This window comes from Lolium perenne, chromosome 6, assembly GCF_019359855.2.
Source record: "Lolium perenne isolate Kyuss_39 chromosome 6, Kyuss_2.0, whole genome shotgun sequence".
Taxonomy (NCBI): domain Eukaryota; kingdom Viridiplantae; phylum Streptophyta; class Magnoliopsida; order Poales; family Poaceae; genus Lolium; species Lolium perenne.
This window is the reverse complement of record NC_067249.2, coordinates 99,903,148-99,926,831: the sequence shown is the minus strand read 5'-3', so window position 1 is coordinate 99,926,831 and position 23,684 is coordinate 99,903,148. Positions and strand designations below refer to the sequence as shown.

Here is a 23,684-nt window from a genome sequence, read left to right as displayed (position 1 = left end):
AAACCCTCCAGAACGCCGCCACATCGCGAAACTCCGTCTCGGGAGCCAGAAGTCTCCGTTCTGGCACTCCGCCGGGATGGGGAATTGGAGGAGATCATTGCCATCATCACCACCGACGCCTCTCCATCGACCAGCCATGTTTCCCCCATCCATGTGTGAGTAATTCCCACGCTGTAGGCCGAAGGGGATGGTAGGGATTGGATGAGATTGGTCATGTAATAGCATAAGATTGTTAGGGCATAGTGCCTAGTGTCCGTAATTGGTACATTGATGATATTGTTGCAACTTGTTATGCTTAATGCTTGTCACTAGGGCCCGAGTGCCATGATCTCAGATCTGAACATGTTATTGTTTCATCATGATATTCATTGTTTTATGATCTTACCTGCAAGTTGTATACACATGTCGCTGTCCGGAACCAATGGCCCCGAAGTGACAGAAATTGGGACAACCGGAGGGGATGGTAGTGATGTGAGGATCACATGTGTTCACGGAGTGTTAATGCTTTGCTCCGGTACTCTATTAAAAGGAGTACCTTAATATCCAGTAGATTCCCTTGAGGCCCGGCTGCCACCGGCTGGTAGGACAAAAGATGTTGTGCAAGTTTCTCATTGCGAGCACGTACGACTATATATGGAACACATGCCTATTGATTGCTTTGTACTTGGACACCGTTTTATTATTATCTGCAAATGCCCTGCTATGATTGTTACATGAGTTTCTCTCATCCATGCAACACCCGTTATCCGTCCCCGTGCCTACAGTATTTTAATCCTGCTGTTTACTATAATTACTACTGCTGTCTGTGTTACTCTGCTGCTGTTATTTCACTACTGCTACTGCCATAAAACTGTTACTACTGATAAACTCTTGCGAGCAAGTCTGTTTCCAGGTGCAGCTGAATTGACAACTCCGCTGTTAAGGCTTTCAAGTATTCTTTGTCTCCCCTTGTGTCGAATCAATAAATTGGGTTTTACTACCCTCGAAGACTGCCGCGATCCCCTATACTTGTGGGTTATCAACTACTCACACATCACTCCGGAGGCGACCATGGCGGTGAAGAGTCCTCCGGGAGATGATTCCCCTCTCCGGCAGGGTGCCGGAGGCGATCTCCTGAATCCCCCGAGATGGGATTGGCGGAGGCGGCGTCTCTGGAAGGTTTTCCGTATCGTGGCTCTCGGTACTGGGATATTCTCGACGAAGGCTTTAAGTAGGCGGAAGGGTAGGTCAGGGAGCGTCACGAGGGACCCACACACTAGGGCGGCGCGGCCCAGGCCCTGGCCGCGCGGCCCTGGCGTGGCGTCGCCTCGTCACCCCACTTCGTTTCCCTTTCGGACTTCTGGAAGCTTCGTGGAAAAATAAGACCCTGGGCGTTGATTTCGTCCAATTCCGAGAATATTTCCTTACTAGGATTTCTGAAACCAAAAACAGCAGAAAACAGCAACTTGCTCTTCGGCATCTCGTTAATAGGTTAGTGCCGGAAAATGCATAAATATGACATAAAGTATGTATAAAACATGTGTGTATCATCAATAAAGTAGCATGGAACATAAGAAATTATAGATACGTTTGAGACGTATCAAGCATCCCCAAGCTTAGTTCCTACTCGTCCCCGAGTAGGTAAACGATAACAAAGATAATTTCTGAAGTGACATGCTATCATAATCTTGATCAATACTATTGTAAGCCCATGAGATGAATGCAGCGATTCGAAGCAATGGTAAAGACAATGAGTAAACAACTGAATCATATAGCAAAGACTTTTCATGAATAATACTTTCAAGACAAGCATCAATAAGTCTTGCATAAGAGTTAACTCATAAAGCAATAAATTCATAGTAAAGGCATTGAAGCAACACAAAGGAAGATTTAAGTTTCAGCGGTTGCTTTCAACTTGTAACATGTATAACTCATGGATAGTTGTCAATGCAAAGAAATATGATGAATGCAAATATGCAAGTATGTAAGAATCAATGCACAGTTAACACAAGTGTTTGCTTCTAAGATGGAAGGAAATAGGTAAACTAACTCAACATGAAAGTAGAAGAATGGCCCTTCGCAGAGGGAAGCATGGATTGCTATATTTGTGCTAGAGCTTTTATTTTGAAAACATAAAGAGAGCAAAAAAGTAAAGTTTTGAGAGGTGTTTGTTGTTGTCAACGAATGGTAGTGGGCACTCTAACCCCCTTGCCAGACAGACTTTCTAAGAGCGGCTCCCATGAAAGATTTTTATTTTTGGGTGGCACTCCTTCCAACCTTGCTTTCACAAACCATGGCTAACTGAATCCTCGGGTGCCTGCCAACAATCTCATACCATGAAGGAGTGCCTTTTATTTTAGTTTTATTTAGATGACACTCCTCCCCACCTTTGCTTTCTCAAGCCATGGCTAACCGAATCCTCGGGTGCCGTCCAACAATCACATACCATGGAGGAGTGTCTATTTTTTGTAAAATTATGAAAGTTAATTAATTGGGGCTGGGAACCCCATTGCCAGCTCTTTTTTGCAAATTTATTGGATAAGCGGATGAAGCCACTAGTCCATTGGTGAAAGTTGCCCAACAAGATTGAAAGATAAACACCACATACTTCCTCATGAGCTATAAAACATTGACACAAATAAGAGGTAATAACTTTTGAAGTGTTTAAAGATAGCACTCAAGCAATTTACTTTGGAATGGCAGAGAAATACCATGTAGTAGGTAGGTATGGTGGACACAAATGGCATAGTTTTTGGCTCAAGGATTTTGGATGCATGAGAAGTAATCCCTCTCAATACAAGGCTTAGGCTAGCAAGGTTGTTTGAAGCAAACACAAGTATGAACCGGTACAGCAAAACTCACATAAGAACATATTGCAAGCATTATAAGACTCTACACTGTCTTCCTTGTTGTTCAAACCCTTACTAGAAAATATCTAGACCTTAGAGAGACCAATCATGCAAACCAAATTTTAGCAAGCTCTATGTATTTCTTCACTAATAGGTGCAAAGTATATGATGCAAGAGCTTAAACATGATCTAAATGAGCACAACAATTGCCAAGTATCAAATTATTCAAGACATTATACCAATTACCACATGTAGCATTTTCTGTTTCCAACCATATAACAATTAACGAAGCAGTTTCAACCTTCGCCATGAACATTTAAAAATAAAGCTAAGAACATATGTGTTCATATGCAACAGCGGAGCGTGTCTTTCTCCCACATAATGAATGCTAGGATCCAATTTATTCAAACAAAAACAAAAACAAGAACATACAGACGCTCCAAGTAAAGCACATAAGATGTGACGTAATAAAAATATAGTTTCACTAGAGGAACCTGATAATTTGTCGATGAAGAAGGGGATGCCTTGGGCATCCCCAAGCTTAGATGCTTGGGTCTTCTTGAAATATGCAGGGATGAACCACGGGGGCATCCCCAAGCTTAGAGCTTTCACTCTCCTTGATCCTATTGTATCATCCTCCTCTCTTGACCCTTGAAAACTTCCTCCACACCAAACTCAAAACAACTCATTAGAGGGTTAGTGCATAATCAAAAATTCACATGTTCAGAGGTGACATAATCATTCTTAACACTTCTAGACATTGCACAAAGCTACTGAAAGTTAATGAAATAAAGAAATCCATCAAACATAGCAAAACAGGCAATGCGAAATAAAAGGCAGAATCTGTCAAAATAGAACAGTCCGTAAAGACGAATTTTTTAGGTGCACCAGACTTGCTCAAATGAAAATGCTCAAATTGAATGAAAGTTGCGTACATATCTGAGGATCACTCACGTAAATTGGCAGATTTTTCTGAGTTACCTACAGAGAATACTACTCAAATTTGTGACAGCAAGAAATCTGTTTCTGCGCAGTAATCCAAATCTACTATGAACCTTACTATCAAAGACTTTACTTGGCACAACAATGCAATAAAATAAAGATAAGGAGAGGTTGCTACAGTAGTAACAACTTCCAAGACTTAAATATAAAACAAAAGTGCAGAAGTAAAATCATGGGTTGTCTCCCATAAGCGCTTTTCTTTAACGCCTTTCAGCTAGGCGCAGAAAGTGTGTATCAAGTAACATCAAGAGATGAAGCATCAACATCATAATTTGTTCTAATGATAGAATCAAAAGGTAACTTCATTCTATTTCTAGGGAAGTGTTCCATACCTTTCTTGAGAGGAAATTGATATTTAATATTACCTTCCTTCATATCAATGATAGCACCAACAGTTCGAAGAAAAGGTCTTCCCAATATAATGGGACAAGATGCATTGCATTTAATATCCAACACAACAAAATCAACGGGGACAAGGTTATTGTTAACCGTAATGCGAACATTATCAATCCTCTCCAAATGTTTCTTTGTAGAATTATCAGCAAGATTAACATCCAAATAACAATTTTTCAATGGTGGCAAGTCAAGCATATTATAGATTTTCCTAGGCATAACTGAAATACTTGCACCAAGATCGCATAAAGCATTACAATCAAAATCATTGACCGTCATCTTAATAATGGGCTCCCAACCATCCTCTAACTTCCTAGGAATAGAAGTTTCAAGATTTAATTTCTCTTCTCTAGGTTTAATGAGAGCATTTGTAATATGTTTTGTAAAGGCCAAATTTATAGCACTAGCATTAGGACTTCTAGAAAGTTTTTGTAAGAACTTTATAACTTCAGAGATGTGACAATCATCAAAATCTAAACCATTATGATCTAAAGCAATGGGATCATTGTCCCCAATATTGGAAAGAAATTCAGCAGTTCTATCACAGGCAGTTTCAGCAGTTTTAGCAGTTTCAGGCAGTTTTGCACACTTTGCATTAGGAGTAGAAACATTTCAAACACCAATTATTTTATCATTGATAGTAGGAGGTGTGGCAACATGTGAAGCATTTTTATTGCTAGTGGTGGTAATAGTCCAAACTTTAGCTACATTATTCTCTTTAGCATTTTCTTCTTTCTCCCACCTAGCACACAATTCGGCCATCAATCTTATATTCTCATTAATTCAAACTTGGATGGCGTTTGCTGTAGAAAATGACTTAATATCTTTATTTTCATTAGGCATAACTTTCGATTTCAAAAGATCAACATCAGCGGCAAGACTATCAACTTTAGAAGCAAGTATATCAATTTTGCCAAGCTTTTCTTCAACAGTTTTGTTAAAAGCAGTTTGTGTACTAATAAATTATTTAAGCATGGCTTCAAGACCAGGGGGTGCATTTCTATTATTGTTGTAAGAATTCCCATAAGAATTACCATAACCATTACTATTATTATAAGGATATGGCCTATAGTTGTTACTAGAATTATTCCTATAAGCATTGTTGTTGAAATTATTATTTTTAATGAAGTTCACATCAACATGCTCTTCTTGAGCAACCAATGAAGCTAACGGAACATTATTAGGATAAACATTAGTCCTACCATTCACAAGCATAGACATAATAGCATCAATCTTATCACTCAAAGAGGAGGTTTCTTCAACAGAATTTACCTTATTACCTTGTGGAGCACTTTCCGTGTGCCATTCAGAGTAATTAATCATAATATTATCAAGAAGCTTTGTTGCGGCGCCTAGAGTGATGGACATAAAAGTACCTCTAGCAGCTGAATCCAATAGGTTCCGCGAAGAAAAATTTAATCCTGCATAAAAGGTTTGGATGATCATCCAAGTAGTCAGTCCATGGGTTGGGCAATTTTTAACCAAAGATTTCATTCTTTCCCATGCTTGGGCAACATGCTCATTATCCAATTGCTTAAAATTTATTATGCTACTTCTCAAAGATATAATTTTAGCAGGAGGATAATATCTACCAATGAAAGCATCCTTACATTTAGTCCATGAATCAATACTATTCTTAGGCAAAGACAGCAACCAATCTTTAGCTCTTCCTCTTAATGAGAAAGGAAACAATTTTAATTTTATAATGTCACCATCTACATCCTTATACTTTTGCATTTCACATAGTTCAACAAAATTATTAAGATGGGCAGCAGCATCATCAGAACTAACACCAGAAAATTGCTCTCTCATAACAAGATTCAGTAAAGCAGGTTTAATCTCAAAGAATTCTGCTGTAGTAGCAGGTGGAGCAATAGGTGTGCATAGGAAATTATTATTATTTGTGTTTGTAAAGTCACACAACTTAGTATTTTCAGGAGTACCCATTTTAGCAGTAGTAAATAAAGCAAACTAGATAAAATAAATGTAAGTAACTAATTTTTTGTGTTTTTAATATGGAGAACGCAAACAAGATAATAAATAAAGTAAAGCTAGTAACTAATTTTTTTTGTATCTATTATATCTATTATATATTAAAAGTACGTTACGTGGTCACCAGAAATTAGAGAATTAGCTAGAAAATCCCACAAAAATCAGAAACATCCGACCATCAATTAAGCTAATCAGGCAATCATTACCGTTTGATCAGAATTCAATAAAATTACCCACCAATGCCCTACATTAAATTTTCATCATGCCCCTTCGATGTAATGTCTAGCTAACATAAGTTACTGATCAAAATCAAAACCTAAAAAAAGACACGAACTGAACTCCCCGCATGTCCTCACGTCCTCACGACGCCGCCGTATATGCCTTCGCGCGCTCCACCGGCCGGCCGGCCGGCCAACCTCCTCCAATTGCACCACACGAGTGGCTAATAGTTCAATCTCGATTTGCCTCGTTGACGTAAGAGAGTCAACAGAACACTACTAGACATATAGTCCTCCAAGAGCTAGGTACGATCTAAGATTTGCTTCGTGGAGACATCTCAGATTCATGCCATGGTCTCAGGAACCGGGCTTCAACATCGTCAATGTCGCATGCTTCCCCGTCTCAGTCCTCGACACCATACAGATCTGGACAAGATCTCTGAACCTGATCTTTGGGTTCTCAGGGAAGAAAAGAAGGATACCATCTTTCTTGCAGGTGCAGGTCCTCGCGCACGCGGTTGCCGCTACCCTTGAGTTTGCCTTGGTTCTCTGAGACACCGGCGACTGTGATGACATGAAGTATAAGTGTGTATGGACTTGAAGCTGAGGCAGACCCTAAATTCTAGGCAGCAAGTGTGGTTGTGGCAGGCCAGCGCAGGCGAAGATCATGAGCTGCCTCACGGTATAAGCAGGCAGCTGGCGGCCGCGACAACATCTGCGATCTCCATGATTCCAGCGGCCAAGCGAACTTGCCCCATGTGTTCTGCGATGATATTCCTGCAAAGAAGTGTAATGACATGTCAGCAAAGAGTGTAAATTCAAAAATCAGCAAAGACATTCCTGGAGGCCCTAGCACCGGTAACCGTGAACCACAGTTACAATTTCTGTCTCTGTGAGTTTTGCGACACAGTTTTAGTCTCTTCCAAAGTAGCAAACAGATGATTCATTCTTAGTCTCTACCAAAGTAGCCAACAGTTGATTCATTCTGCATATGGAGGTAAAAAGTAGTATATTAGTAGCTAGGAACTATTCTGACAGGGATTTGTTTGCCTTCTGTAGTTCAGATAATTTCTCTTATTTTGTAGGTTTGTATTCTACAACCAAGGTACAAGCATGAGGATAACATACCATGGTTTTATTGGTGACGTGAGCACTCTGTATGGACTTTGGAGCTGCCAATGAAGGGCTTTGTCATTTTAATTGATTCTTCACTAGGTATACAAAATATCACCATATCCATTCAAATGATCATGGTTGCTAGAGACATCAGGTTTTGTTTGTTTCATGATAATTATCATGGCTAAGGTGTTATCTATGATGTTCTTTTTCTCCGATTACTCCTAGCGATAGCACATGCAGATAGTTTTTTCTTCTTTCTAACAGAATTTCTGGTATAACGTTTAATTAGGAACAAAGAATATGTTTTTCTAATGAGGCATAACAAAATAAAAGCATTTAGGTTGCATGTTTTCCTCCATTAGCATCTGATTTCTCGATCAAACTACAACAACGTGTGACTTTTGTGCTTACAAAAATAAGTAAATTTATATGGAAATGAATTTATGGTGGAAGACATATTTAAACGATGAAAATGCATGCAATTTATCACTATATATAAATAAGGTAGCACTATCAGTAGCGTCGCGTGGTATTGTAGCTCTGCTTTTACAGGGAGGTAAAAATACCCACTCAACGTTCCACATTCCACAGATCCTTTTAAAAGAGTCAAAATGTGACATCAGACAATGTACACACTTGGCAAAACTTTTGAAAAATACACCCCTAATACTGTGGTATGAGGCTCCAGTGGCAAAGAAGATATGGTTTTAGTCAATCGATAGAACTCTAAGGGAATATTGAGCATAAAAATGACAAGAGTAGCGAGAGACCATTTGGTGGAACTGGTCATATATCGGAGTGCAGTTCAAAGGTAAAGAATGATTTTATGCTATCCAGCATGTGCAAGAATATTGGGATTTATATTACTGAAAGTACTATTGATGATTCGTGATATTTTGCAGACTTGCTCTTACTCAGTTCTTGGCATCGAATCCTTGGTGGTGACTTCTTTTTAAGGAATCCAATTATTGAGACCTCATGGGAAAAAATTAAACATCATATATTAGGAAATAGTGGTTGCTCAAACATCTATTTTCTCTATTTTTATTCGAAATATAGTGTTTCTTTAAATATTTATATACCTAAGCAATCAGAGGAAAGTATCTACACAGATCTCTATGTTCCATAAAAGAGTACATATTTGCGTTGGAATAGCACCTATTTTGAATTTCACTATTATTAATAACATAGTGTATCTTTGAATACATATATGCTCAAAAAGCAAATAGAGGAAATTGACTAAATAGAAGGACATACATACTATTCATATTAAAATTTTCATACCTCTCAGGGGTACAAGACTGGCTCGCAGTGAAGCAGTTCCTCATATTGGCAGGTTCAATTCCAATACTTATCTTTTGTCCTTCTTGTAATCTCAAATCTTAATTGGTATCAAGTTGTTACACGCTTGATATAGCTAATAGGGTATGCTCCAGCTCCGTTTCACAGTTTGTTGCTAGAAATACTTTGAGTGCTAAATCAGTGTTCCACAATCCATTCACTATGTTCGCAGAGATTTCCCTTTTGTCTCGCATAATGAGAGCGCGAGAACAAATCATATGGAGTTAGTTTCATCACAAAATTTGATACTCTCCCCGTTCCATGAAAGATGTTTTAGATTTGTCCAAATTTGGATGTATGTAGGACGGAGGGAGTACTTCATATGTAGTTATTTTCCTGCACGATTCTAACTCATTCGAAATGTGTTGCTTATTTTTTGTTGTTGCGGGTTTAATATTAATAAAATGACAGCCGCAATTGGCTATAATGGAATATGAAACCATAAAGGTTATCATAATTGAACAATTGAATTTTGAATAAGTTTTCCCTTTCTAATTACCAAAAAGCTATTCTTTCTAAAATAGATGGATAGAAGTCAGGTAATCGATATCTGGCTGATACAATTTTAGGCTACATCTATCCATTGACTGCGAAACTTTTGGTGCAGATAAAGAAGTATTTTTCTGTATACAGGGAGAACACTGAATATCAAGCTTATGGCCTCGAATGTAAATAATAATGGAATCCTACAGGTAAGCAGTCAAACCTATGACAAAGAAAGACTAATATTAACATTATGGCATCTTTATATATGACACAAGCAAAACTAAAACAAAGCAGATTCTCCCTGAACCTAGGAGAACCATGTGAAGCTCACACTCAGATTGACTCTACAAAAGAAGATGAGAGGAAAAAGAAAAGGAGCATCGTTTGATATCACAACAGAATATATTGGTACTCTCATTGCAGAATGGAAATAAGAAGAACAGGACGATACCAATTCTTGGGAGCGTCCTCGCTGATCCACAACAACACCAGGCAGCAGGCACCAGTCCCTCTATCTTATGTAGGTACACGAGCGGCAGATCGCCGGCCATTAGCTCCAATAATCGCCGCAAAACTCGAGATCCTGGTCCGACCGAAAGGTCCACACTGGCTCACACTCTTCCGGCCGGCCGTCCGTCATGATCCTCCAAATTGAATGCCTATTTCTCCAATTGAAGCTCGATTTGTACGTGAGGGATAGAATTCGCGATCTAATTTTGGTGAATTCCTGGGAGCGGAGAGAACCTTTTTGACTTTCTACACTAGACTAGATGGGAGCGGAGAGCCGGAGACTACCTCTGTTGGAGACCGGTGCTGGACAGAAAAAAGAATTAACGGCGAGCTCTGGCCTGTAGGGAAAAAGAAGACGTTTCGTGGAATATAATTGGACCAATTGTGGGCAGTGGAGACTATCTCCATTTTCACATATAGGCCTAATGCATACTTCAAAACAATTAATTGGACCAACATTTGCAAACTATTTCAAATGAAATTCAACGGTATATTTTTGGGGTGTGCCTATGTCTCAGTTGACTGAGATTTTCTTAAGTCTCAGTCAACTCAGAAAAGTGCAACTACAGTTCAAAGAAAAGTGCAACTCGGTTCAGTTGCACATTTCTATCAGAAAAGTGCAATTGCACTTTTTTAACAGAAAAGTGCAACTCAAAGCACATTTTTGTAATTGACTTAGACTTAAGAAAATCTCAGTTGACTGAGACATAGCAAAACTGATATTTTTGTTGACATATAACTCATATTTTATTGATCAAATTATTAGTTAAAATATTTCCTCAAAATATGTGATAGCCTTATATATAAAAAGAAACACTATGGTTTATTTATTAATCATAAAGAAGTTTCACAATTATCATTGCACTACAAGCACAAAGGCATAAATTTCGGCCAAAAAAAAAGACCTAATAAAAAACATCTCTAAGTACATTACACATCTACATTGGGTTTAATAAAACTAGAAACACAATTAATATAAAATAAATATATATATTGTAAAAGCATTAAACAAATAAAATGCCCACTAAAGTTTAATTATGAGCCGAGTGTTTAATAGAATATCTAGATTTGTATATATTTAATAGACAATAAAAGAAAAAAAATACCATCAAAGTGTCGCCCGCGCATGTGCGCGGGCCACTTTGCTAGTTTTGATATAATGCAGCAAACAAAGTAGTAAATAAAATAAAGCAAGACAAAAACAAAGTAAAGAGATTGGAAGTGGAGACTCCCCTTGCAGCGTGTCTTGATCTCTCCGGCAACGACGCCAGAAATTTAGCCTTGATACGCGTACAGCACGCGTCCGTTGGGAACCCCAAGAGGAATGTGTGATGCGTACAGCGGCAAGATTCTCTCAGTAAGAAACCAAGGTTTATCGAACCAGTAGGAGTCAAGAAGCCCGTTGAAGGTTGATGGTGGCGGAGTGTAGTGCGGCGCAACACCAGGGATTCCGCCGCCAACGTGGAACCTGCACAACACAACCAAAATACTTTGTCCCAACGTAACAGTGAGGTTGTCAATCTCACCAGCTCGCTGTAACAAAGGATTAGATGTATAGTGTGGATGATGATGTTTGCAGAGAACAGTAGAACAAGTATTGCAGTAGATTGTATTTGATGTAAAAGAATGGACCGGGGTCCACAGTTCACTAGTGGTGTCTCTCCAATAAGAATTAGCATGTTGGGTGAACAAATTACAGTTGGGCAATTGACAAATAAAGATGGCATGACAATGCACATACATATTATGATGAGTAGTGTGAAATTCAATTGGGTATTACGACAAAGTACATAGACCGCTATCCAGCATGCATCTATGCCTAAAAAGTCCACCTTCGGGTTAGCGTCCGCACCCCTTCCAGTATTAAGTTGCAAACAACAGACAATTGCATTAAGTATGGTGCGTAATGTAATCAACACAAATATCCTTAGACATAGCATTGATGTTTTATCCCTAGTGGCAACAGCACATCCACAACCTTAGAACTTTATGTCACTGTCCCAGATTTAATGGAGGCATAAACCCACTATCGAGCATAAATACTCCCTCTTGGAGTTACAAGTAATGACTTGGCCAGAGCCTCTACTAATAACGGAGAGCATGCAAGATCATAAACAACACATAGATGATAGATTGATAATCAACATAACATAGTATTCCATATTCATCGGATCCCAACAAACGCAACATGTAGCATTACAAATAGATGATCCTGATCATGTTAGGCAGCTCACAAGATCGAACAATGATAGCATAATGAGAAGAAGACAACCATCTAGCTACTGCTATGGACCCATAGTCCAGGGGTGAACTACTCACACATCACTCCGGAGGCGACCATGGCGGTGAAGAGTCCTCCGGGAGATGATTCCCCTCTCCGGCAGGGTGCCGGAGGCGATCTCCTGAATCCCCCGAGATGGGATTGGCGGCGGCGGCGTCTCTGGAAGGTTTTCCGTATCGTGGCTCTCGGTACTGGGATATTCTCGACGAAGGCTTTAAGTAGGCGGAAGGGTAGGTCAGGGGGCGTCACGAGGGACCCACACACTAGGGCGGCGCGGCCCTGGCCCTGGCCGCGCGGCCCTGGCGTGGCGTCGCCTCGTCGCCCCACTTCGTTTCCCTTTCGGACTTCTGGAAGCTTCGTGGAAAAAATAAGACCCTGGGCGTTGATTTCGTCCAATTCCGAGAATATTTCCTTACTAGGATTTCTGAAACCAAAAACAGCAGAAAATAGCAACTGGCTCTTCGGCATCTCGTTAATAGGTTAGTGCCGGAAAATGCATAAATATGACATAAAGTATGTATAAAACATGTGTGTATCATCAATAAAGTAGCATGGAACATAAGAAATTATAGATACGTTTGAGACGTATCAATGCTATAGGCGCTCTGGGCTATAGGTCCTGTTCCAGGGATTAACTCGATGATAAACTCGATATCCCGATCTGGGGGCATACCGGGTAGATCATCAGGAAACAAATCGGGGTATCGACAGACGACCCTGATTTGATCCAAGGTTGGTTTAGCTATACTTTGGTTGCAGGTGAACTTTCTGGGCAGCCTTTCAGACACATGTTCTACTAACACACCGGTGCGACTAGTCATGGTGATGGCCTTCTTGGCACAGTCAATCAATCCATGATGTTTCGACATCCAGTCCATACCCAGTACTACTTCCAAACCTTTTGCTCCCAGAACAATCAAATTTGCATAAAAATCTATTTCATGTATTCTGATAGGCACATCTTTGCAAATTTTTCTAGCTTTAGTTGTTGAACCAGGTATTTGAACTATCATGAGATGCTTCAAACTGATGGGTTGAATCTTACTAGTTCATGCAAAATCTTTGGTAACAAACGAATGCGATGCTCCAGAATCAAACAACACTCTTGCAGGTACTGAGTTAACAGAAAACATACCCAGCACAACATCTGGCGCTTCATGGGCTTCTTCCGCACTCATGTGAAAGAGGCGGCCGTTGCGGTTGTTCGAGTTGTTGGGGGTGAACTTTCTGCCGGTGGAGACTCAACGTTGCTGCTGAGCAGGTGCAGCGGTATTGGCGGCAGTCTTGGCTAACCTTTTGGGGCACTCATTGGAGTAGTGACCCACTATTCCACATTCATAACAAGTGATGGTGGACTTGTCCTTGGGGGTGATGGGAACAGCATTACTCCCAGTCCTCGGAGCAGTGTTGGTGTTATTGGGGTTGTTATTGCCGGGGGCTCTCATCGGGGCGCGGTTGAAGTGGTTGGTGTTGGCATGGTGGGGGTTGTTGTTGGTGTTGTGGCCTCCTAGCCTAGGGTATCCTCCACTCCGGTTCTGAAAACCCGGACGTGACATCGGTGCATTGGGCTTGTTGTTCCAGGGGTTGAATCCTCCGCTTGAGCTGGGGCGATACCTTGGGGTATTGCTTGTCAACACCCGGATTTTTAAGTCCATATGCCTATTATGCCATACATCGCAATCCCAGGAATATTGTTTTTGCGAGACATAATAGATTGATATCACAGAACATCATTCATTACAACTCATAATTGTCTTACATCAAAGGATCACATGATCCAGTCTCATTACAATAATAGTTGATCTATTGATCAATTACAAAACACATAGCAGAAGCGAAGTAGCGGTTGTGGTCCATCTGTTCCACATGAAACTGTTGACGTCGGGAGTGGTCCTAGTTGTCGTAGACGTCCTGCTGTCCTTCATCCTGGTACTGGGGCTCATCTCCATAGTCTGGCCATTTGAATAGCCAGGGACACAGCCATGAGTACTTTAAAGTACTCGCAAACTAATACTAGTGTAAGCACTAACAATTATATCAATGGGGTTCTAAGCTCTACACTACTAGGGAAAAGCCTATAGGTGGAGGCAAGTGGTGCCGGCGCACCACCATAGGCATGCGCCGGTGGAACTTGTTGCCGGCGCACCAAATAAGCGCCGCGCCGGCGATGCCTGCCCACTGCCGGCGCACCTGTTGATCCGACGGGCCGGCGCTATTTCCTGGCAATACCTCGCCCAACTCGGGCCAGGCCCACGAAGCATTGCCGGCGCACCAGCCCAGGAGCGCGCCGGCGGTAATTTTCTATTGCCGGCGCGCTCATGGGCTGGTGCACCGGCAATGCTTCGTGGGCCTGGTCTGGAAGAGATATAGCCGGATGGGCTATATACTGCCGGTGCACCCAGGTCCTGGTGCGTCGGCAGTAACCTGGGACTTATTACAGCCACCAACCAGCACTCACACAAGCCACTACACTCACTCCTCATCCACACAACCCGACCCTTCTCCCAACCCACCTAATTTTTGCCCATTTCTACCCCAACTTTAGCCAATTTGACCAAACAAAATCATATTTTTTGAGCAAATCTTCCCTTCCTACATGCATCTCCCACATCCCTATGTAGATCTAGATCTATCTATCGCGCATTGACCGCTCAATCTAGATCTAGTTCTAGATCTAGAAAGTTGGCTTCCATACGCCATTGTCGCGGCGCGTCGTCTCGATCTCATCGACGAATATATCAAACAAATAGGTGATTAATGAACAAATTGAGGAATGAAATCGACGTATGTTGGACATTTGAAGCAAAGCTCTCGTGTGTGGCATATATATATATGTTGTGTTTGTGCTTGTGTGTGTTGGCGTTGAAAATGAGTTGCCAACGTTGCGCCGAAATGTTGATTCTTTATGTTTCCGTTTCGGCACATTTCTGGCGCTCCTATGTCCTACCGTGTAGGAAGGTCATGCCGAAATTTCCCGTGAAAACTACCGACGGATGGATGGTTCTAATCAATTATATAATCTTACCGTGCAGGCGATAATGGTTATCGAGATGAGTGAAAGCGTCGTGATGAGATATCTGAAACACGCGATCATCGGCATGTATGAAAATAACCGCACGAAGGTATTGTGTCCGTGCCGAAGATGCAAACGAGTGAAATGGTTTGACCCCTATTCAGGCAAATTGCAGGGGCACCTGCTCACTAATGGTTTCATGCTTGGACACACTCAATGGATGAGTGATGATGGCGCGGAGGTCAATGGGGCGACGGCAGCAGGTGGTAATGGCCGGCAAGAAGGAGGGCATCATGATATTGATGACGATGAAGAGTTTGTCACATAGGACGATAACCTTGACGACGACAGTAACCTTGACGACGACAGTAACCTTGACGACGACGAAGAGGTGCCGCTAGCTTCAGTCGTGCGGGACCCTCATCTTCAAGATCTGCTTCTCGAAAAGACGAAAGGCGCCAAGCGGAAATCAAAGCTTGAGCAACTGGAGATAGACTCGAATACTCCGTTGTACGACTCAGGTCGCGGGTTGGGGGAGTCCCGCTTGAGAGTAGCGCTCGATGTGCTGCAGATGAAGGTGAAACACGGATCGACGGACACAAGCGTCGACGACATTCTGGAATACGTGAAAGATCTCCTTCCTGACCGGAACACGTGTCCTGGTAGTCTAGCTGAGGCCAAGAGAATCGTGTGCCCTCTCGACTTACCCCACGAAAAGTATCACGCCTGCATCAACGACTGTATCATGTATCGCAAGGAGCACGTGGACAAGACCAAATGTCCTGTGTGTGACGCTGAACGGTACAAGAAAGGGAAGAAGAAAGCTCCTCGGAAAGTTGTGTGGTACTTCCCGCTCGCCCCCCGGCTTCAACGGTTCTACGCGGACCGCAAGGAAGCAAAGCTCATGCGCTGGCACGCTGAAAGAAAGGAGGCAGTGTTGAATGATGAAGAGCGGATTGAGCACCCAGTGCTGACGCACCCTTCGGATGCAAGCCAGTGGAAAGCATTAGACAATGAATTCGGAAGTTTTGGGGCAGATCCCAGAAACATCAGGTTGGGTGCGAGCACGGACGGATTCAATCCCGTTCGGAAACCAGAGCAGCACACATAGCACATGGCCCGTGTTTGTATGGATCTACAACCTCCCGCCCTGGCTGTGCATGAAGAGGAAGTACATACAGATGAGTATGCTAATTCAAGGGCCGACACAGCCAGGAAACGATATCAACATGTATCTCGAATTATTAAAGGAGGAGCTTGAAACTTTGTGGGCGGAGGAAGGGGTAGATACATGGGACGCCGTCTCTGAAGAATATTTTCCTTTGAGAGCTGCGTTGATCACGACGGTGCAGGACTACCTCGGATACGGTTATATTTCGTGTCAGGTGTGCCATGGACACAAGGCATGTGTCAGGTGCATGGAAGAGACGATGTTTTTGCAGCTTGGTAAGGATCCCGGCGCTTCGAAAACAGTTTACATGGGGCATCGAAGGTTGCTACACAAGACTGACCCATGGAGAAAGCATGGAGATCTGTTCGATGGTACAAATGAACCCCGAGGACCTCCACGTAAGAAGAGCGGCGAAGAGATCGATACATTACTAAAAGGTTGGAAGGAGTGGCCTGCGCCGGGAAAGATTCGTCAAAAGCCTGGAGAGAAGAAGAAGAAAAAGAAAACGACGCCGCTCATTGGTGTATGGAAAAGGATGTCCGTGTTTTGGGACTTGTCGTACTGGAAAATTCTCGATACACCTCACTGCCTTGATGTCATGCATATTACAAAGAACGTGTGCGAGAGCTTGCTTGGCACTCTTCTCAACATGCCGGACCGGACCAAAGATGAGCCGAAAGCAAGACACGACCTGAAAGTTTTGGGCATCAGGGAAGAGCTTCAGATCCCGGCGGCCCAAGAGGGACAGTCGGAGGAGGAGGCGGACGGCGGTCAGAAGCGCAAAAGGATTAAGCAGCCAGACTATTTCTGTCCCCCCTCCTGCTTCACTTTTAGTTCGGCTGAGGTCGATCAATTTTTCAATTGCCTTCTAGGAGTCAAAGTGCCCTTCGGTTACTCCGGGATAATAAGCAGATACATGGACCCCAAGAAACGAAACTTCAGCGGCATGAAGTCTCAAGACTATCACGTGATGATGACGCAGATTCTTCCGGTTGCAATTCGAGGTATAATGGATGACCATGTCCGTGCAACGCTGACTGGGCTCTGTAACTTCTTTGACGTCATAACTCGGAAGTCGATAAGCGTGAAGAAACTCGCAAGGCTCCAGGAAGAGATCGTGGTGATCCTATGTGAGCTTGAGATGTACTTCCCGCATGCATTCTTTGACGTGATGGTCCATCTGTTGGTCCATATCATGGATGATATCATCAGTCTAGGGCCGGCATTCTTACACAACATGATGCCGTTTGAAAGAATGAATGGGGTCATTAAAGGATACGTTCGTAACAGGTCACATCCGGATGGAAGCATCGTCCAGGGCTGGCTCACCGAAGAGTGCATCTCTTTCTGCACGAATTATCTAGACATCGAGGACCTTGTTGGTTTTCCTCAAAACAAGCACCTCCGCAGGTTCAAGGGAGTAGGCCACAAAAATGGAAGGAAGGAACTGCACGTGCACATGTCTGGTCGGACTTCCGACTTTGACAGGGCCAACTTAGTAGCGCTACAACACATTAACTTGACCGATCCTTGGTTGAAAGAGCACAAAACCATGATAGAGAACAGTGGCAAGCCGATGATGATGGAAGCAGAAATATACAGAGAGCACATCTCCTCTTTCGCGCGCTGGTTCAAAGACCACATTGATGCTAATCCCCCACCAATGGATTCTGACAAGGATAAACTAGTATTGGCCTTGTCACATGGCCCCGCGCCCAACATCATGACTTACCAAGCGTACGATATCAACGGGTACACATTCTACACGGAAGAAAAAGACAAGAATAGTGTTTACCAGAACTCAGGGGTAACGATGGATTCCTGGATGGGTGACGTAAAGACTAGATACTACGGAAGAATCGAGGAAATCTGGGAGCTTAGCTACGCTGGGGAGAAAGTGCTGATGTTCCGTATCAGATGGGCTAAGAGCGTCACAAAAGAAGACCGGTATTTCACCACCATGTTTCTACCCGAAGCCAACAAATCAAAGTCCACGAACGCCACCGCGCAGAATGAGCCATGGGTACTGGCAGAACACGTGCACCAATGCTTCTTCATAACCGACCCATCCAGGCCTAGCTGTGTTATCGTGAGGAGAGGCAAGAGGACCATCGTCGGAATGGATGGAGTCACCAACGAGAAAGACTTCGAAGGACAAGTCGGAGACCCAATGATGGAAGAATCCGAGGACGAAGACACAACATACACCACAAGAAGAAGCAGGACCACGCTACCGAGGTCAGGTCGACCCTTCAAAAGAAGAAGTCACGACACGGGGTTAAATTATTCAACGACGAGCAAGAAAAGCAAGAAGAAAGTGAAACACTCTTCTCAATCGATAATGTAAAACTTTATTTGCAATTTATTACTCATATATTGTGTAATTCATAACTACTCATATGGTCATGGCCAATATTTTATGTATAACTAATTTTAATTGTGTTGGTCTATTTTATGCATGCATGTATAACTAATATTAATTGCTTGGTTATTATCTTGAAAAGAGAAGGAAATAAAATAGTAACTCACATATCTTGGTTATTAATATGGTGTTGGTCAATATTTTGTGTATATGCAACTGATACGTCCAATTTGCATCACTATTTTGTATCATAATTTGCTGTTATTCATTGATATATTTCATATTTGGACACAATACTTATGTTATTTCATCTATTTTGCATGTTTCATCATTATTGGAGGATCGAGCACCGGAGCCAGGATTCTGCTGGAAAAAGCACCGTCAGAACGCAATATTTCGGAAGATCAACTGTGGAAGGAAATTATACCAAAAATCCTATTTTTCCAGATGACGAAGGAAGCCAGAAAGGGGAGCTGAGAAGGCCCAAGGTGGGGCCAGACCACAGGCCAGCGCGGCCCATGGCCTGGCCGCGCCACCTTGTGGTGTGGGGGCCCCACAGCCCCTTTCGCCTCCTTTTCTTCGCGAAACCCTTCGTCCCGAAGACCTAAGCCACAGAGGGTACCTCACGAAGAGTTACAGCCGCCTCTGCGGGGCGGAGAACACCAGAGAGAAAAGAGCTCTCCGGCGGGCTGAGATCCACTGGGGAAATTCCCTCCGGGAGGGGGAAATCGACGCCATCGTCACCATCATCGAGCTGGACATCATCTCCATCACCATCATCATCATCTTTACCATCATCACCGCCGTCTCCACCTCTGGACACCGTCACCGCCGTAGCAATTTGGGTTTGATCTTGATTGTTTGATAGGGGAAACTCTCCCGGTATCGATTTCTACTTGTTGTTGATGCTATTGAGTGAAACCATTGGACCAAGGTTTATGTTCAGATTGTTATTCATCATCATATCACCTCTGATCATGTTCCATATGATGTCTCGTGATTAGTTCGTTTAGTTCTTGAGGACATGGGTGAAGTCTAACTGTTAGTAGTGAACTATGGTTGGGTAATATTCAATGTTATGATATTTAAGTTGTGGTGTTATTCTTCTAGTGGTGTCATGTGAACGTTGATTACATGACACTTAACCTTTATGGGCCTAGGGGAATGCATCTTGTACTCGTTTGCCAATTGCGGGGTTGCCGGAGTGACAGAAACCTAAACCCCCGTTGGTATATCGATGCAGGAGGGATAGCAGGATCTCAGAGTTTAAGGCTGTGGTTAGATTTATTCTTAATTACTTTCTTGTAGTTGCGGATGCTTGCAAGGGGTATAATCACAAGTATGTATTAGTCCTAGGAAGGGCAGTACATTAGCATAGGTTCACCCACACAACACTTATCATAACAATGAAGATTATTTAGCCGTATGTAGCGAAAGCACTAGACTAAAATCCCGTGTGTCCTCGAGAACGTTTGGTCATTATAAGTAAACAACCCGGCTTTTCCTTTGTGCTAAAAAGGATTGGGCCACTCGCTGCAATTGTTACTCTCGCACTTTACTTACTCGTACTTTATTCAACTGTTACATCAAAACCCCCTGAATACTTGTCTGTGAGCATTTACAGTGAATCCTTCATCGAAACTGCTTGTCAACACCTTCTGCTCCTCGTTGGGATCGACATTCTTACTTATCGAAGATACTACGATACACCCCCTATACTTGTGGGTCATCAAGACTATTTTCTGGCGCCGTTGCTGGGGAGTGAAGCGCTATTGGTAAGTGGAATTGGTAAGGGAAATATCTACTGTTTGTGCTGATTTTATTTCTGCCTGCTGCCATAATTCATTATGGAGAGATCTTCTCTCGAATGTTTATTTGGGAAATCCGCTACTACTGCAAAGGTAGTGGATGAGGCGCCAGGTAAAGAAGAGATACCATACAAAATACCTATGAAAATTATTGAACGCGTAGTGAATAACCGTTATACAGGGGATGGAACTGTCCACCCTGGAGATTGATACGCGTACAGCACGCGTCCGTTGGGAACCCCAAGAGGAAGGTGTGATGCGTACAGCGGCAAGTTTTCCCTCAGTATGAAACCAAGGTTTATCGAACCAGTAGGAGCCAAGAAGCACGTTGAAGGTTGATGGCGGCGGGATGTAGTGCGGCGCAACACCAGGGATTCCGGCGCCAACGTGGAACCTGCACAACACAACCAAAGTACTTTTCCCCAACGAAACAGTGAGGTTGTCAATCTCACCGGCTTGCTGTAACAAAGGATTAGATGTATAGTGTGGATGATGATTGTTTGCAGAAAACAGTAGAACAGTATTGCAGTAGATTGTATTTCAGTATAGAGAATTGGACCGGGGTCCACAGTTCACTAGAGGTGTCTCTCTCATAAGATAAACAGCATGTTGGGTGAACAAATTACAGTTGGGCAATTGACATATAAAGAGGGCGTGACCATGCACATACATATTATGATGAGTATTGTGACTCTCGGTACTGGGGGTTTCGCGACGGAGGCTTTAAGTAGGCGGAAGAGATAGGTCAAGGGGCGTCACGAGGGGCCCACACCATAGGGCCGCGCGGCCAGGGCAGGGGCCGCGCCGCCCTATGCTCTGGCTGCCTCGTGGCCCCACTTCGTCTCCTCTTCGGTCTTCTGGAAGCTTCGTGGCAAAATAGGACCCTGGGCGTTGATTTCGTCCAATTCCGAGAATATTTCGTTACTAGGATTTCTGAAACCAGAAACAGCTTAAAACAAAGAATCGGCACTTTGGCATCTTGTTAATAGGTTAGTTCCAGAAAATGCACGAATATGACATAAAGTGTGCATAAAACATGTAGATATCATCAATAATGTGGCATGGAACACAAGAAATTATCGATACGTCGGAGACGTATCAGCATCCCCAAGCTTAGTTCTGCTCGTCCCGAGCAGGTAAAACGATAACAAAGATAATTTCTGGAGTGACATGCCATCATAACCTTGATCATACTATTTGTAAAGCATATGTAGTGAATGCAGCGATCAAAACAATGTATATGACATGAGTAAACAAGTGAATCATATAGCAAAGACTTTTCATGAATAGTACTTCAAGACAAGCATCAATAAGTCTTGCATAAGAGTTAACTCATAAAGCAATAATTCAAAGTAAAAGTATTGAAGCAACACAAAGGAAGATTAAGTTTCAGCGGTTGCTTTCAACTTGTAACATGTATATCTCATGGATATTGTCAACATAGAGTAATATAATAAGTGCAATATGCAAATATGTAGGAATCAATGCACAGTTCACACAAGTGTTTGCTTCTTGAGGTGGAGAGAAATAGGTGAACTGACTCAACAATGAAAGTAAAAGAATGGTCCTCCATAGAGGAAAAGCATCGATTGCTATATTTGTGCTAGAGCTTTGATTTTGAAAACATGAAACAATTTTGTCAACGGTAGTAATAAAGCATATGTATCATGTAAATTATATCTTACAAGTTGCAAGCCTCATGCATAGTATACTAATAGTGCCCGCACCTTGTCCTAATTAGCTTGGACTACCGGATCATCGCAATGCACATGTTTTAACCAAGTGTCACAAAGGGGTACCTCTATGCCGCCTGTACAAAGGTCTAAGGAGAAAGCTCGCATTGGATTTCTCGCTATTGATTATTCTCAACTTAGACATCCATACCGGGACAACATAGACAACAGATAATGGACTCCTCTTTTATGCATAAGCATGTAACAACAATTAATAATTTTCTCATATGAGATTGAGGATATATGTCCAAAACTGAAACTTCCACCATGGATCATGGCTTTTAGTTAGCGGCCCAATGTTCTTCTCTAACAATATGCATGCTTAACCATAAGGTGGTAGATCTCTCTTACTTCGTACAAGACGAACATGCATAGCAACTCACATGATATTCAACAAAGAATAGTTGATGGCGTCCCCAGAAACATGGTTATCGCACAACAAGCAACTTAATAAGAGATAAAGTGCATAAGTACATATTCAATACCACAATAGTTTTTAAGCTATTTGTCCCATGAGCTATATATTGCAAAGGTGAATGATGGAATTTTAAAGGTAGCACTCAAGCAATTTACTTTGGAATGGCGGAGAAATACCATGTAGTAGGTAGGTATGGTGGACACAAATGGCATAGTGGTTGGCTCAAGGATTTTGGATGCATGAGAAGTAATCCCTCTCGATACAAGGTTTAGGCTAGCAAGGTTATTTGAAACAAACACAAGGATGAACCGGTGCAGCAAAACTCACATAAAAGACATATTGAAAACATTATAAGACTCTACACCGTCTTCCTTGTTGTTCAAACTCAATACTAGAAATTATCTAGACCTTAGAGAGACCAAATATGCAAACCAAATTTTAGCATGCTCTATGTATTTCTTCATTAATGGGTGCAAAGTATATGATGCAAGAGCTTAAACATGAGCACAACAATTGCCAAGTATCACATTATCCAAGACATTTTAGCAAATTACTACATGTATCATTTTCCAATTCCAACCATAAAACAATTTAACGAAGAAGAAACTTCGCCATGAATACTATGAGTAGAGCCTAAGGACATACTTGTCCATATGCTACAGCGGAGCGTGTCTCTCTCCCACAAAGTGAATGCTAGGATCCATTTTATTCAAACAAAACAAAAAACAAAAAAAAACCGACGCTCCAAGAAAAGCACATAAGATGTGATGGAATAAAAATATAGTTTCAGGGGAGGAACCTGATAATGTTGTCGATGAAGAAGGGGATGCCTTGGGCATCCCCAAACTTAGACGCTTGAGTCTTCTTAGAATATGCAGGGGTGAACCACCGGGGCATCCCCAAGCTTAGAGCTTTCACTCTCCTTGATCATGTTGCATCATACTCCTCTCTTGATCCTTGAAAACTTCCTCCACACCAAACTTAGAACAACTCATTAGAGGATTAGTGG

At 42.3% G+C, this 23,684-nt stretch overlaps 1 long non-coding RNA gene across 1 annotated transcript; it reads right to left on the bottom strand.

The window, feature by feature from the left end:
- Window positions 1-6,368: 6,368 nt before the first annotated feature.
- Window positions 6,369-10,217, bottom strand: LOC127307412 (uncharacterized). The gene is made up of 2 exons (XR_007855537.2): window positions 9,831-10,217; window positions 6,369-7,210 (listed from the first exon to the last, which is right to left on the bottom strand). It is a non-coding gene; the product is annotated as an uncharacterized lncRNA (long non-coding RNA).
- Window positions 10,218-23,684: the final 13,467 nt, after the last annotated feature.